The 17,154-nt window shown below is 34.4% G+C and overlaps 1 long non-coding RNA gene across 2 annotated transcripts in view; it reads right to left on the bottom strand.

The window, feature by feature from the left end:
• Nucleotides 1-1,180: 1,180 nt before the first annotated feature.
• The window catches only part of LOC116151724 (uncharacterized), a 35,554-nt gene continuing 19,580 nt past the window's right edge, over nt 1,181-17,154 (bottom strand). Inside the window, exons 2-5 of one of the 2 annotated variants that reach the window (XR_010384079.1) lie at nt 13,955-14,086; nt 12,498-12,605; nt 10,546-10,660; nt 1,181-7,893 (exon numbers count right to left, since the gene is read on the bottom strand). This is a non-coding gene — a long non-coding RNA (uncharacterized LOC116151724). Of the gene's footprint in view, nt 7,894-10,545; nt 10,661-12,497; nt 12,606-13,954; nt 14,157-17,154 lie in introns of those variants that run through there. The other variant, XR_010384078.1, reaches the window with a different exon arrangement.

Below are 17,154 nucleotides of genomic sequence, written 5' to 3'. Positions count from 1 at the left end.
CTGAGCGGGCGGCGCCAGGGAGGGTCTGGGTCAGCGCTGCCTGCGTGTCCGCGGGAGGAGGACGCTCCCCGCCTGCTGTCTGAATTTACGCCGGTTTCCCACTGCCTGAGCCCTCTTCCTGCCGGGGTGTGTGTGGACCTGACCGAGCTGAGGCCCCGGCCGGCTGGGCAGGAGGGGACGGGTGCGCTGGCGGGCCCGCTTCGACTATTCTCCTTGCCCGCCGGGAGCGGGTGAGTGTCCGCGCCCCCGGTCCTCACCGCCCGGGTCCCCGCTCCCCCGTGTGAAAGGAGGTGTGTACACCAAGGGTCAGGAGCGGGGACGCGGGTGTACTGGGAAAGGGGCTGAGGAAGTACTGAAAGAGTTAAAGAGAAGTGTGTAAAATCACATTATGTTAATTTTTACATTTTAAGTGTGTCAAAGTCAGAGTTTATTATGCTTTTAATTTCTTGTCTTTAAAGGAATGCAATCATTTATTTTATACTTAAAATATGATTCTCAGCTTACCTCGTTTTCAAGTCAAAATACTGCCACGGTTGACGTTTTCTCATAATATAGTGACAATCTTAAACATGTGTGAATATAAACTCATTGAAAAAATCTTGCAGCTTTCCATGGTGAGTAGTCTTGTTAAAAATAATATCCAGGCCTTTACTAAATCATTACAAAAATATAAATTTTTTTGAATCACTTTTAGAAGTTCCACACACAGTGGTATTTTTAAAACACCAACCACTGCATAGTGCTTAAGACCATTTAAGATGAAATATATTCAAACCTAAAACTTTAGAATACTCAAAAGGCAGGATAATATCTGCTTTTTCATTGCAAATACATGTTTTCTTCATAAGTGCAAAATATGAAAGTATTCAGCTAAATTTTGTATATCTTTATTCAAAAGGTGAAATTAGAATATAATCTCCTTATTTTTTATTTTAAGGCTATTTCCCATAAAAATTGGCATTTTTATCTGTAGGATCTTCATTGTCCATTCATTTGTTTTTTTCTTTTGGTTTATTTTCTTTAACAGAGTGCGTTCTTGTGTCTTTTTAGACTTTTTAATTCTGCTAACTTATTCCAAGAGACTTTCTGACACTGATAGTAAATAAGGGGAGAGGCCTTATAGTAACTGTGCATCTTTTATGTCAGCACAGTGCGCTTGCTGATATGATTTTACATTAGATTATAATATAATTATTTTATTTGATTTACATATATACTAATACATATTTTATATATGTACACACATATATGAATATCTACTAAGTGCCATTAATTTGCATGGGGTGGTAGCTGATAACATGTGTTCTTTCTGACCACTGGCTATTCTTATGTGTGTCTAACGTACTTCTTAGAACAGATGCTAGAATATCACACCTCTCATTATACAGTATTTTAAAGGTTATATTTTATTTTACTTATTTTTAAACACTTTTTATTAGGTAATATTCATTTTACAATGTTATGACAAATTCCACTGTAGAGCACAATTTTTCAGTTATACATGAATGTTCATATATTCATTGTCACATTTTTTTTTTTTGCTGTGAGTTACCACAAGATCTTGCATATATTTAAGATTCCACACATGAGTGATCTCATATGGTATTCCTCTTTCTGTTCTGCTCAACCTAGAATAACATTCTCCAGGAGCATCCATGTCTCTGCAAATGGCATTATGTTGTCAGTTTTTGTGGCTGAATAGTATCCCATCATATAAATATCCCACATCTTTATCCAGTCATCTGTTGAAGGACATTTTAGGCTGTTTCCATGTCTTAGCTGTTGTAAACAGTGTAGAGAAATCAGCTGAAAACCTTATGGGGGTTCCCTTGTAACTCACTTTTTGTTTTTCTCTTGCTTCCTTTAGGATCATTTCTTTATCCTTGACTCTGGCTATCTTGATTAGGATGTGCCTTGGTGTGGGTCTGTTTGGGTTCTTATTTTTTGGGACCCTCTGAGCCTCCTGTGCTTCGATATGATTCCTTCTTTAGGTTTGGGAAGTTTTCAGTCATGAGTCTTTCCCATACCTTTTCAATCCCCTTTGTTCTTTCTTCCCCTTCTGGAACTCCTATTATGCATAGATTGGCACACTTTATATTACCCCATAGGTCCCGTATATTGTTTTCATTGTTTTTTATTTGTTTTTCTCTCAGCTGTTCTGATTGGGTGTTTTCTGTTGTCCTGTCTTCTAGATCACATATTTGTTCTTCTGTATTTTCTAGTCTGCTTTGCACAGCCTTTAGGTCAGCTCTCATCTCAGCCAATGAGTTTACTAATTCTACTTGGTTCTTCTCTATAGTTTCTATTTCATTTTTGACATATTTTATATCCCTAAACCCTATTTTTTTTAGTTCCTTCAGTACTTTGATCACTCTTTTTTTGAAACCTTGATCTAGTAGGCCATCAATGTCTATTTCCTTGATCATGCTTTCAGGGGATTTCTCTTGATCTTTTAATTGGGAGTGGTTTCTCTGCTTCTTCACATTGCTCATATCTCTCTGGCACCGTGGCTTAAGGAGTATCAGTTATGTACTTAACCTGGAGATGGTGTGCCCTTAATGATTTTATTGACAGGTCTTTGTTTCTTTGCCCTGCTTCGTGAACTCAGCTTGCTGTTTCATAGGCCTTCTGTTGACGCCCTCATCTGTGCTGCTCTCAGTGGCTGTTGGCTAGCAGATTGTGCCCCATCCTAACACTAGGTCAGGAGCTGAGCTCTTACCCGGTGGGCGGGCAGCTCACTCCCCCTCCTGATGCCACAGTCAGATGCTGTGCTCAGGGGGAGGCAGGTGGGCAGATCACACCCCATCCCAGCACCGTGGTCAAGTGCTGTCTTCCTGCCAGGAAGGTGGGTGGCTGCCCACCTGCCCTCTCCTGGTGCTGGAACTCTGCTGCTCTGTGCAGCTGCCTGCTCTGCCTCAGGTAAGCGGTCTGTAGGTGGGCTCGGGGAAGACCATGGAACAGCCCTGCCTACACTCTGTGCCAAATCTGAGCTCCTTGTTTCTCTTGGCAGCACAAGTTCTCTGAGGTGTCAGGATAGAAAGATCCTCCCTACCTCGGGCTATAAACAAGTCTCAGTCCTGCCTAGGAGGTTGTGGAGAGCCCACATGCAGTTTCAGGTCTCAGCCCTGCCCCCGCCCAGGCACTATGAACAGGAGATGGTAGCTGTGGCTGAGCTCTGCCTCTCTTCTTGCGAGATGTGCCAGTAATGGCACAGGTCTGATGAGACAAAGACTACAGCACCCCTCCCCCAGGGCACATGCCTGTTTATAGTTTTGTTTACCTTTTGAGTTAAAATTTACCTGACAATGAAATGTATAAATTAGGCTTTTGAGGTTCATCCTTGTATCAGTAGTTGATTCTTTTTTATTGTTAAATAGTATTCCATTGTTTGAATATACTATCATTTGTTTTATCCATTCTCCTACTGATAAATACTTAGGCTTTGGGTATCTTTTTTTGCAAGCTAACATTTTTTAAAAAAATGCAACTATAATATACATGCTTAAATGTGAACACATCTTAAGTATGCAGCTCAGTGATTTTTCACAAAGTAAACACATCTATGTAACCTTCATCCAGTCAAGAAACAGAACATTGCTGTTCCGCTTTGGGATTTTTCCCAGATACTACGGCACACCTTTGATGGACTCACCATCCTAAATTCAGCCACCATGGATTGGCTTTTTTGCTTTTGAAATTTTTGGTCCCGTACTTTCCACTCAAAATTATGTAAGATTCATCCACTAGTGTTTTCTGTAAACTAGTATATTTATTTTTATTGCTTTAAAGTATACAACTTGTATGCATGTGCCACCACTTATGGTTATGTATTTATTGTTGACAGGTGTTTGGGTCATTTTCTATTTGGGGCTATAAGAAATAGTGATTATGAGAATTTTCTGGATGTCCTTTGTTGCTCAGATGTAGAAGTTTCTGAAGGGTACACACATGGGTTACCCTTGGTAATAGGGTGTGTGTGCGTGTATGTATGTGTATGTGTGTGTGTGTACATATATATACACACATATACATATATAACTTTCATTCAAAAAGCCTATTTCCAAAGTATTTGTAAGAATTTATATTCCCATTGACCATGTGTAAGAGTCCCCATTGCTTGTTGCCCTCACCAATGCTTCATATCACTTAACAACTAACTATTGTAGTGGATGTCTAATGGTGTTCCAAGTGTGGTTTTAGTACATATTTCCATTATTACTAAAGAGGTCAGCCTCTTTCCATAGCTTATTTGGATTTTTTTTTTGAAGCACCTGTTCAATTTTTTTGCACATTTTAATATTGAGGTTCTGCTTTTTCTCCACTGGTTTTTGTTCTTTATATGCCCTAGATACAAGTCTTTTGTTGGATATAGGTATAGCAAATATATTTTCCCACCATGTGGCTTAGCTTTTCACTTTCTTAATGGTATCTCTTGATAAAAATAATTCTTAATTTTACTGAAGTCCAACTTAAAACTCTTCTTTTATGTTTAGTGCTGTGTCCTGTTTAAGAACTCTTTGCCACTTCAAAGTCATTAAAATATCTCCTAAATCATTTTCTAGATGTTTATTTTGGTGGGGGATTAGGTTATTTATTTTAATGGAGGTACTGGGAGTTGAACCCAAGAACTTATGCATGCTAAGCACACATTCCACCTGAGCTTTACCCTCCCCCAGATGCTTTGCTTTATGTTTCAAATTTGTTAGATTTATAATCTATCTAAAATTACTGTTCATGTATGGCACAGGGTTTAATTCAATACTGTTCCATTGGTCTATATGTCTAACTTTAGGTAGTTATCACATAGACTTAATATTGTTTTATAATAAGTCCTTTAATATTGTTCTTTAATATCATCTTGGCTATTGTTGGCCCTTCACGCTTCTCTATGTATTTAGAATCAGCTTGTCAAGTTCTACAAAAAAACAGTAACAACAATTAACTTTTGGGGATTTTGATGTGCACATGTAAATCTTTGATTCAGTTGAAGGGGAACTGACATATTTAAAATGCTGAGCCCTCCAATACATAAAGTTGGATTACTTCCCCTATACTTATTTTTATCACTGCTGTAACAAATTATCACAAATTTTGCAGCTTAAAGCAACACAAACTTATTATTTTATGGTTCTGTAGGTCAAGTCAGGAACAGGTATCACTTGGCTAAAAATCAAGATGTCAGCAGGTCTGTATGCCCTTCTGTAGGTCAAAGGAAGAATATATTTCCTTGTCTTTTCCAGCTTCTAGAGTTCACCCACATTTCTTTACCCATGGCCCTTCCTCTATCTTCAAAGCTAACAGCTTTATAGCTTTCTAATCCTTCTTCCAAAGTCATATCTTTCTGACCACAGCTGGGAAAGCTTTTCAATTTTTAAGGACCCCTGTTGTTAGACTAGGCCCATGTAGATAATCCAGGATAATCTCCCTGTCTCAGAGTCCATAACCTGATACATCTGCAAAATCCCCTTTGCCATGTAAAATAACATACTCACAGATTTCAGGATTAGAGCATGGATATAGGTAGGGGTCAGTGAGGTGCACTATTCTGTCTATCAAACTGTTTAACATTTGAAGCTTTCTGACAAACGTACAAGATAGAAATCCTGATCATGTGTAGAATGCTTCCTCTGCAAAATATTGGGCACTGAGCTTATTTGAAAGGACTGAAAATAATATTACCACAGGAATGGTTTCCTAATTCTACTGACATTTACTTACTTTATACTTAAATACCCAAAATGGTCAGCCAGGAGTGGGATCTTGGCAAATAAAATAAAAGTATAATTCAAGCATTTATCACTGAATTTACTAGCTAATTCTATTTTAGAAACAGACAGAAAATAAAATAATTTAGAGTAAGTCAGATTACTTATATATTAAGTGAAAATTAAGTTTTAAAAGCATGTCTGAATATGGGATAAAGTAAGCATCATAAAATGTAATGTTAATATTTAGTACATGCAAATCTCAAACTCCCAATTTATAAACAAGTTCATACTGTGTAGCACAGGGAACTATATCCAATACTGTTTTGTAGTAAATTATGGTGAAAAAGAGTATGAAAATGAATATATGTATGTTCATGTATGACTGAAGCTTTGTGCTGTACACCAGAAATTGACACAAAATGGTAAACTGACTACATATATATATATTTGAAAGGGCTGAAAGGACTATATCTACCAAGAAAAAAAATTAGATTGATAACAAACAAAAAAATTTGTTAGTAATATAATGCTAGAAACACAGACACAAAAGAAAATCTCAGGCATACATCTGTTTATAGAGTCCTAGAAAAAATAGTGCCTATGCAAGTCCCTGATAAACATGAGAAAATAGGAAAGGCAATATAAAAGTTCAAAATGCTTTGCTATGTAAGATCTGCAAGGTGACTCAGACACAAACTTAAGTGGTCAAAATGTTTATATAATTAATGATAACTTAAAGTAATTGAGGACATCATTTTAAATGAGATAAAAATAGCTGATCAATTTTCGTATTACTAAGCAAGTCATTTCTGTTTATAGTAGGTTTATATTATTTTTATATCTATTTATATTTTATAAAGACATCAACTTAGATCCTCGCTGATAACTGACAGTGGAGCAACTGATTGATTTAAATGGGTATCATAGGCTTATCAGATTTCATATGCTTTAAATATACATTAATTATTAGCTGTCAGGAAGAGTTCAGTTTTCATTTATTCTAACATAGCTGTGTCACAGGCAGGTTACTCTGTATTTACAATGGAGGATCATGATAGATATAAAGATATCAAGCCTTATTGATCTTCATAGGGGTGCTTTTATAAGAAAAGGAGAATAAAATAAGAAAAATCTAAAATACTACTTTTTTTATAGTGTTCTAACAGTTTTATCTTATTTTTATTTTTTACTGAGTTATAGTCCGTTTACAATGTTGTGTCAATTTCTGGTGTACAGCACAATTTTTCAGTACTTTATGAATATACATATATTTGTTTTCATACTTTTTCCCCATGAGCTACTACAAAATCTTGAATATATTTCCCTGTGCTATACAGTATAAAATTGTTTATCTAGTCTATATATACCTGTCAGTATTTACAAATCTTGAACTTCCAGTCTGTCCCTACTCACACCCTGTAAAATACTATTAAATCAACATATATTTATGAAGAACTATGAAAAATGGGAAACTATAAGTTGTTTCTTTAAATTGGAGCAAAGAGAACTACTTTAACTGGGAAAATAGTTAAAATCTGGCAAGTTTTATGATTTCATGTTCACCCCTGACAGCTTTTCTTTCCTCCTTTCTCCTTCAATCTTTTTTGGGCCTTCTAAAGAATTAAATTAAAAAAAAGAAAAAAAAAAAGAAAATTAAGAAACAGCTTTGCATCTAAAATAACCTCCTAACTGGAAAGATTGTATACTTTGTGAAAAATTTACAGCTGCCGACTTATGATCTATGTCTCTGTCCACACTGCCTTACTTGTTAGGAAGGGTCTTAAAAAAACAAAGTAAAGAAAAATAGCAAATTATAATGGCTTTTACATTTTAAATTCTTTTCTATGTGTTTACAATCTGCTCTATCATGAGTTATTAAGATAAACATTATCAGCTATACTCTACTTTCCTATCATGCATATTGTGACTCTGAGAAGCACGCACGCTCTAACTTACAATCTGCAGGTGGTGTACAGGTTAATGCAGTTCTTTTGACAATATATGGTTTTGTAGTCTAGTTGTCTAACTACTACATAATGGAAAAGATGTAGAACTACTGGTATCACTGCCCTCGGTCTCTGTCACCTACCTTAAAAATACCTGGAAAAGTAGATTCAAAAACTCATTGGCAAGAACATTTTTCACACTCCAGATCTGATATTCCTCTAGAGTTAAGATGGCCATTCTGAAAGAGAAACAATGTTTAAGAATATCTTAAATCTTCATCTTCTTATATTATTTGAATAAAATCTGTTTTATTAAACTTGCAATGGTCATTTGTCTGAAAGAAAACTAATGATTTAATGTAGATGCTATGTGTTCATCTAAAAGTAGGCCAGCAAGAATAAGTTCAAAAGTAACCAAACTCTGAAGTAGTGAGTCATAACGTGGGCAATTTATCACCAAAAATCTTCCTCCAGTAAGACCTGGGAAATAACTCACAGTATCTTCTGGTTCAAGGTGAAGTTTACTAACAGAACCCACAAAAGGTTCTGGGTAGAGAAAAAGGACTATTTACTAACTTTGAAAGCATCTTTCCAAACTCTCTGGATTATGCCCATTGACCCTGATAATTTTCTAAGATCTTCTTTAAAACACCAGGAAATATCATTAGACTTCTTAAGAGATTTAAAAGAACTAAATATATATAATAAATGAGTATCTATATTAACATTTCCTCAAAATAAAATTTAACATTTCTTTCACAAGTTGAGTAAAGTGGTATTTTTTTTTTGGTGTCATAGTGTACCAAAAAATACATTTATATACAGTAGACATATTTCTTGGGAGGCAAAAATATAACCAAATGCTTCTTACTTCATGTTTTGAACAATCACCTTAACAATCCTAGATGAATAATAATGTTCTTAGCTTTTATTACTTAATTATATTTTTATTATCTAACGATTTATTATTTAATGATCCTTAGTAATATTTATTATTAATGATATTCATGTATTCATTCAATATATAATACCACTTATTATAAGAAAAGATTTTAAAGCACTGTGGTGGTAATTATTGTCTTTAAAGATGCAACTTCCATTAAAGTATATTAATACCAATGTAATGATACAAAATAATGGGTAATATTGTCACAGTCTAGTTACCAGTGAATATGGGTAATAGGTTTGGTTGAAAGGTCCAAATTCTATTCTAAATTTTTACCATTTCATTGTTATGGTTACACGGAGATGGAGCAGCTAAATGATCTTTTTTTTAATGTTCAAAAGTACAGCCATAAAAAGAAACTCAGTCTTACATAAAAATAGACAGCAATGATAACCTCCATACTTATCAAACACCCAGAAAAAAGGCGATGGAAATTGTATCTCTACATAAGGTATTTCCTAAAAGAAACTTTCCTATGTTTCTGTTTTCATATATACCAAATAGAAATGGCTACCTTAGTTTTGGGCAGAAAAGTAAATGAAGACGGTTATCTGAATTGCCAAACAAAGATCAAGCCCTGAAAAGTTAATTTCTTTTATTTATTTCTATTGAGTGTCAGTTAATAAGACTATGATGATTTCTTCTGGATTTGTGATTAAAAAAAATGTTACTTATTTTTCTAAGCCTGTATAAGAACACTATGGTCTACATCCTACCATCTGCTACTTGGTCCATGTCAAGATTTGAATAGAAAGGGTCAAATTAACTCATATGTGTCTCACATATATGGATTATCTTCAGTTTCACATAGACATTAAGGCAAACCTATTATAATATCTTCAATAAATGTTGTGAAACTAAAAATATTCAAGGCCTTATTCTTTGTAAAGTACATGCTTGTTTCTGCTATTATACACTTATTCCGGCTGCTATTAAAGAACTTAGGACAGACCCTCACCAATATTATTGAAAAAAATTTTTAAAATATATACACCACCCAGATTGAGATAAAAAATAATTTCCATCATCCCAGATATCCTATGGTCCTTCCCAGTTAAATCACCCATCTCCTAAATCACTATTGTAACACTTATTGACATTAGTTCTGTCTCTGTTCTAGAACTTCATATAAATTGAATTGTACAATGTGTTCTTTTATTCTGTGGCTTCTTTTGCTCAATATAAGTTTTGTCTTACCATAATGTATTAAAATGGGAGAAGTAAAGATTATAAATTACAGATGGCAAGGGCTGTCTCTACTTAAATTTTATAAAATGCCTAGCTTATAAAATATAATGTTTTTATGTAAATAACACTTAATGGAGTTGTTTAAAGGTGGAATGGGGTTTCCTTAGGGACAACTTGGAGGCACTGTAACCACAGGTCCAAATAAGCATTTAGCAGGGATGATGTAGAAGAGATTCAAGTATGTATATGTAAGGTATGTATACCAATTCAGAATATAATGTATTTTTAGAAAAGAACAAATTAATCTCTGCTAGACTCAGCTTTGTGGTGTCATGTGCATTCTATCTGTCTTCTACAATGTTGGATACATCCACATGTAATTCCTTTAAAACCAGAAACCAAAGTCAGTAGTTAGGAAAGAGAAGGTATCATTTTTATTAGCCAGTAGCTGAAGTATAAAGTATTTTCAGTCAAGTTTTTTTTTTTAATTACAGAAATAGATTGCTTGTTTACCTTAAAGATTATGACAATTTTCCAGTGGTTTCATTTTTTTTTACATAATACATTCAGTTTATTAAATTTTCTAAGGCAAATTCTCTTCCCAATTTTGCATCTTTGGCTATGAATATTTTGAGTAGCATAATATAGAACCTGGAAGTAGTAAGAAATCTTTTTCTCAACCTCTTTTAAAAAATACTTCACTCTATGTTCCTGTTGGAAGTTTACATGCAAGAAGATGTATACAATCAGACTTTACCAGGGTATCATCGGTGCAGTTGTCCTTCCAGACCTCTAAATGTGCAACCACGTGTCTCTCAGGTCAACCCTAGAGAGAACTCCATCACGGTCAACATCAAATACCTTGAAGCAAACTAAAGAAAAGAAACTCTTATGGAGGGAAATTACTTTACTATTCTGAAGTATAATACATTTTATTACAAGCTGCCCTAGCAAAATTACTTAGTTCCTCAAACAAATAGATTCTGGATTAAGTTCTTATTTGGAGGACACTGTGTCCTTAAACTCCTTTGAACTTGTAGGAATTCCTGTACACTTCACAAGTCTGTCTCCTTATATCATTAGCCAGCTTAGAGAACTCTATCCTTCACTTAAATCTAAAGTTAAATTTCTTTCAAACTGAAAAAGGCCCAAGTTACTATACAATATCTCACAGATTTTGAGAAGGTAATTCAAGCTTTTAAATTAATTTCTAATATTTAAAACTGATCACTTCAGAGTTGATTCTTACAATGCTGAAAGTATTCCATCTATATTAAGAATCAACAAAAATCTGGTACAGTCAGCCCCCTGTATCCATTGGTTCTGCATTCACAGGTATAAACAGTAGATCAATATATAACTTTCCCAGAAAGTTCTCAAAAGCAAAACTTGAATTTGCTATTCACTGACAACTATTTACATATCATTTACATTTTATTTGCAAACAATTACATTGTATTAGGTATTACAAGTAACCTAGAGATGATTTAAAGTATACAGGAGGATGTGCATAGGTTATATGCAAATACTATGCCATTTTACATAAGGACTTGAGCATCCATGGATTTGGTATCCGAGGGAGTCTCAGAACCAATCCTCAGCAGATAATGAGAGATGACTGTATAAAGATATTACCTCTCCAATGTAATTAATGTACACCCAATATTTTTGCCTAAGAACAATTTGAAATATTCAATGAAGTTTATATACAACAAGCTAAAAATCCGAAATATCAGCACTTTGCTAATTAACATCAATATCAGCAAAATTGCTGGTTAGTCTAGTTGGTTAACTTCCACTAGTCCACTGGCAAAAAATAAATATAAGAAAAATTTAAGACAATAATTAACCTAAATTGAGGAACAAAGACTTCAGCCTCTTTAATACCAGAACTTTAATGTGAACAAATAATCTATCACAAAGCCAGGTTAGAGTAATGGTATACTATCAGGGAAGATAAAAGAAATCTAAATTTTTAAGATTAAATAATTATCTAGTTCACACACCCGTGTAATAATTATGCTATTAAATTAACTGAGTGCATCACAGTACAACATTATTAAAGAATATTGAACTATTAAGTATCATACCCAAAATATGCAGTATTTGTGAAGCTGTATTTTAGAAAGATGCAGTGATAATGACCCTAGTGAATATATAAGAATTAGGTTCCAATTAAATGTAAACTGCTGCATTTTCCTAACCAAATATGGTTAAGATTTATTAATGTAATATGCTTATAAACTATGCTATAATATTTTAGCTAGGTTTAAAAGATAAATTTACTATTTAATAAAATTGTTTTATCATAAATTTAATTTTGCTAATAAAATATCAATATACACAGTGATAGAAAATAAGTTGGAATTCAAGGTAAGCAAGACAAATTTACTATATAGACTACCAGAAAATATTTTCTATATGCTTAACATTTTAAAACACATCATGACTGATGTAGTTCGTTTGTCACGAATTGTACATTCATCTGGAAAATCAACCATTATTAATAACAAAGATCTTAAATTACTCCACAGTAAAAAAGAATAGATGATTGAACCTTTACACTGACCTCAGTAAAACCTGAGCAAGAGATTGCTATTTGCCAAAGGGATGAAAATTCAAGCCTTAATCAGATGATTTTTTACATGAATGGATGCTAATATTTTTCTCTGTATAGCTTCCAAATTTTGTGATGCTTAACACACTTACATTTCTGTCTTTCAGCCAGAGGTCCTCTGCAACAAGCTGATAACCCACAGGATATCTCCTTAAAATCTATGTGGCTGTCATGATTTTCACCAAAAGCATTAAATAAACCTGTAAAATAGGAACACAGAATAAATCACAGCCAACAAACTTCCTGTTAATAATGACATGCTTATGAAAGGAAGCATGACTTACATAAACTGACGTAGTTTTTAAAAGTTGTCAGTAGTTTCCACTGTCTTAGGAAGTTTTTTTTTTTTCCCCCTGGCATAATTATAACCAAAATTTAACTTCCTAAAAGAAAATACTATCATTTAGTGTTTGGTTTTGTCTGCCTAACTGTCTCTATCTTATATTAATTCCAAAAGTCAAAAGTGATTGTAGAATGTAAAAAATAAAAATATATTTCAAAAATTTAACTGGAAAAAAGTCAGAGACCACAATTATCCTAATATGGAAAGACTAAGAAGAAAAAGGAAAAAAGAAGAAGAAAAGTTGAACTCTATCAAAGATATACTGTGTTGTTATTAACAAGCTTCATACAGCTCCTTCATGATGCAAAGAAAACTAACACACTATATTATAAGAGAAAGAAATTCTGTACTGCAGTCTTCATTGTGCCACTTAATCTGTATAAATAAATATATTAAATTTCAGAAATAAAGGGCAATTTATAATCTAATCCTGTGGTTTTTAAAATTTTAATAAAAAATAAATGGAATCATTCTGTTTTCAAATGAAATGATTTCTCAATCTCTAATTCTAAAAAGGTAAAAACATAACTGCACTGCTGAAGTGGAAGCTCTATCTGTTCTAGCTCCCCTAACAAATATTTTTAAAACACACTATAAACCTGAAGAATACAGACTATTTCAAGTATCTAATTCTGTGCCCACAAAGAGCAGAAAATTGAAGCTAAGAAGTAGTTAAATGACTTGCTAAAAGTAAGAAATTTTTTTAAAAAGGTCTGAATCAGAAGCAGAACCCAAGCTTTCAGATTTCAAATACAGTTTTTGTGATTATCACCCACAACTACTCCTTGTAAACCTCATTTAAAATATATATATATATAGTAGTGAAAAGTTTAGAGCTAAGTGAGGACCTTAGAGATGGTCTAGTCCAGTGGTTTCTTAATTATTCAAAGGTGAGGGAAGGATACAGCAGTGGAACCTTCTTCTATTTAAAAGATATACAATAGACACTCCTCATCTGAGGAAGAGGTGGGGTCATGTGTGGAAGCTAGAGCTTTGCTTATTCAGTGTCCACCACCCTGCCCCTGCACCAGATGCTGAGGCACCGCACTGGAGCACAGTTTCATAATGATTGTCTTGGTCAAACTGATTTTATATATGAGAATATTCAGGTGCAGAAAGGTAAACCGACTTACGCAAGGCTCCAAAGGTGGAACAAGGCTCACGTGTTTAGCAAAGAACATTTGTAGAAAATAGAAGGATTCCCACCTTCACTCAGGGATGGACGAATTGGTGGTGAAGCCAATGGGCCAAATGTCTCTAAATCAAATCATCCAGTTCGGGATTGAGCCCTCAGCAACCAATAGCATTTCTCCAGATGAATGATGTCTGATCCTTGCACTAACAATCAAATCAAACAAGATTATAAAATCTCACTCTTCTCTTCTGGACAATTAATTAGTTCATCCTGATAATGTAACTTCTAAAGATACAATTTAATTTCCCAGTTAAACTGTTAAAAACCTACCTAAAACAAAAACTCTGAAAGACAAATATATTGTATCTAAAGTGGCATGTAAATTAAATTCAAATTAACTTAAAGAGGCTTTAAAATGGGAAAAAAATTTGCAATTTCCCATTAAGCAGGCTGTTTAATTCCAACATGTAAAATAATAAACTAAGATATTTATTTTTTGCTTCCCACTCTTTTATCTGTATTCACTTTGGTGATTTTAATCTCTATCTTGGATTTGAAAATTCTTGATCATAGTCTCTCCTGGCTACACAGGTAACACACTAATAGCAGAATCTATGTTTGAGTTACCTGTCACTATGGTAACCACTTACACATTTAATACTTATTAAATAAATATACAAATGGGATAGACTTAAGCTTCTCCTTCTTGGCCGTAAAATTATTACTACCTCTCCTATAAAGGCAAGAGCCTCCTCTGTAGGACAGAGTGTAAATGTATCTCCTGAGAAGGATTCCCAAACAAGGGATGTCTTTACAGCGTGCTTTTAGATAAGATGTTTTTATGGGACATTTCAATAAAAGGATCAAGGACCTAAGCTTCCCAGTATGGTGGGATTTGTGATGGGCATGGGAGGATGCTCACTTGGGAGGATGAGATGTTAAAGACACTAACAGTGAAAAGGACAGGGCAAGATGAAGGGCGATTGGGAAACAGGACCACAGAGATGTGACATCTACTTCCCACTGTCATCTAAGTGATACCTACTTGAAAGAAACATTTCTACAGTTAAATTATATAATGGGGGTTATTTAAATGAAGCACACATATACTCAATGAGTAGATCACATAATTTTTAGAGATTCAGAGTACTTTTTACATCAATAACTAGTATTTATAAATTCCTGTGTGCTAAATAAGTATGTGGAATTATTTTCATTTTGCTTTTAGACTTACTACAGCTTAACCTATTCACTGCACTGATACAGAGTAATTTTTCTAATGAATAAAAATGATAATATACAACCTTGTTAAAGATTCTTTAATTTCTCCATCACCAGATTTATGAACATTTAGGCCTATTTGTCAGGCCCCATTTCTTACCAGCTTTTTCACCAACACTTTACATTTAGGTTATATTGCATTACCCAGAGGTCGGGAAATGTTCTTTCGCACATCCATGTCTTTATTAGGTCCTGTGTCCTCTGAGGAGAATCATTCTCCCCACTTTCACATCCTTCCGTTTTACAGCCTAACCACTAATCCTTCTGTAAACACCTTCTAATGCTTTCCAACCTCACCAGCTACACCAGGGTTTTAACTTCTCTCTTCCGCAACTGTCCTCCACTGTATATAGTATCCAATATTCAAGTGAAGTATGAGTCCTCATTTACAGGTCTGTGGCCTCCCTAGATTATAAAGTATTTGGATTCAGAAACCTTGTCCTTTTATCACTGTAGCAGCTAGAATTCATTTCATAGGATCTGATACATAGTAACCACACAATAAATACTTGATGAATGAATGAATGAATGAATGAATGAATGAATGAATAGCCAAGGCAATCTTCACAGCCAAGGCTTCCCCATTCCAGCTCAGTATTCTTTCTTTTTTCTTTTTTTTAGGTTTATTTTTTTTAACATTTTTTATTGATTTATAATCATTTTACAATGTTGTGTCAAATTCCAGTGTTCAGCACAATTTTTCAGTTATTCATGGACATATACACACTCATAGTCACTTTTTTTCTGAGTTATCATAATATTTTGTGTATATTTCCCTGTGCTATACAGTGTAGTCTATTCTACAATTTTGAAATCCCAGTCTATCCCTTCCCACCCTCCACCCCCCTGGTAACCACAAGTCTGTATTCTCTGTCTGTGAGTCTATTTCTGTCCTTTATTTACACTTTGTTTTTGTTTGTTTGTTTTTTTTTTTTTTGTTTTTTAGATTCCACATATGAGCGATCTCATATGGTATTTTTCTTTCTCTTTCTGGCTTACTTCACTTAGAATGACATTCTCCAGGAGCATCCATGTTGCTGCAAATGGCATTATGTTGTCGGTTTTTATGGCTGAGTAGTATTCCATTGTATAAATATACCACCTCTTCTTTATCCAGTCACCTGTTGATGGACATTTAGGCTGTTTCCATGTTTTGGCTATTGTAAATGGTGCTGCTATGAACATTGGGGTGCAGGTGTCATCCTGAAGTAGATTTCCTTCTGGATACAAGCCCAGGAGTGGGATTCCTGGGTCATATGGTAAGTCTATTCCTAGTCTTTTGAGGAATCTCCACACTGTTTTCCATAGTGGCTGCACCAAACTGCATTCCCACCAGCAGTGTAGGAGAGTTCCCCTTCCTCCACAGCCTCTCCAGCATTTGTCATTTGTGGATTTTTGAATGACGGCCATTCTGACTGGTGTGAGGTGAGACCTCATTGTAGTTTTGATTTGCATTTCTCTGATAATTAGTGATATTGAGCATTTTTTCATGTGCTTTTTGATCATTTGTATGTCTTCCTTGGAGAATTGTTTGTTTAGGTTTTCTGCCCATTTTTGGATTGGGTTGTTTATTTTTATCTTATTGAGTAGTATGAGCTGCTTATATATTCTGGAGATCAAGCCTTTGTCGGTTTCACTTGCGAAAATTTTCTCCCATTCCGTAGGTTTTCTTCTTTTATTTCTGGTTTCCTTTGCTGTGCAGAAGCTTGTAAGTTTCATTAGGTCCCATTTGTTTATTCTTCCTTTTATTTCTTCTAGGAGAAAAGTTTTAAATGTATGTGAGATAATGTTTTGCCTATGTTTTCCTCTAGGAGGTTTATTGTATCTTGTCTTATGTTTAAGTTTTTAATCCATTTTGAGTTGATTTTTGTATATGGTGTAAGGGAGTGTTCTAGCTTCATTGTTTTACATGCTGCTGTCCAGTTTTCCCAACACCATTTGCTGAAGAGACTGTCTTTATTCAAATGTATATTCTTGCCTCCTTTGTCAA

Source organism: Camelus dromedarius, chromosome 15 (assembly GCF_036321535.1).
Source record: "Camelus dromedarius isolate mCamDro1 chromosome 15, mCamDro1.pat, whole genome shotgun sequence".
NCBI classification, from domain to species: Eukaryota; Metazoa; Chordata; class Mammalia; order Artiodactyla; family Camelidae; genus Camelus; species Camelus dromedarius.
The sequence above is the reverse complement of the archived record's forward strand: the minus strand, read 5'-3'. Positions and strand labels throughout refer to the sequence as shown.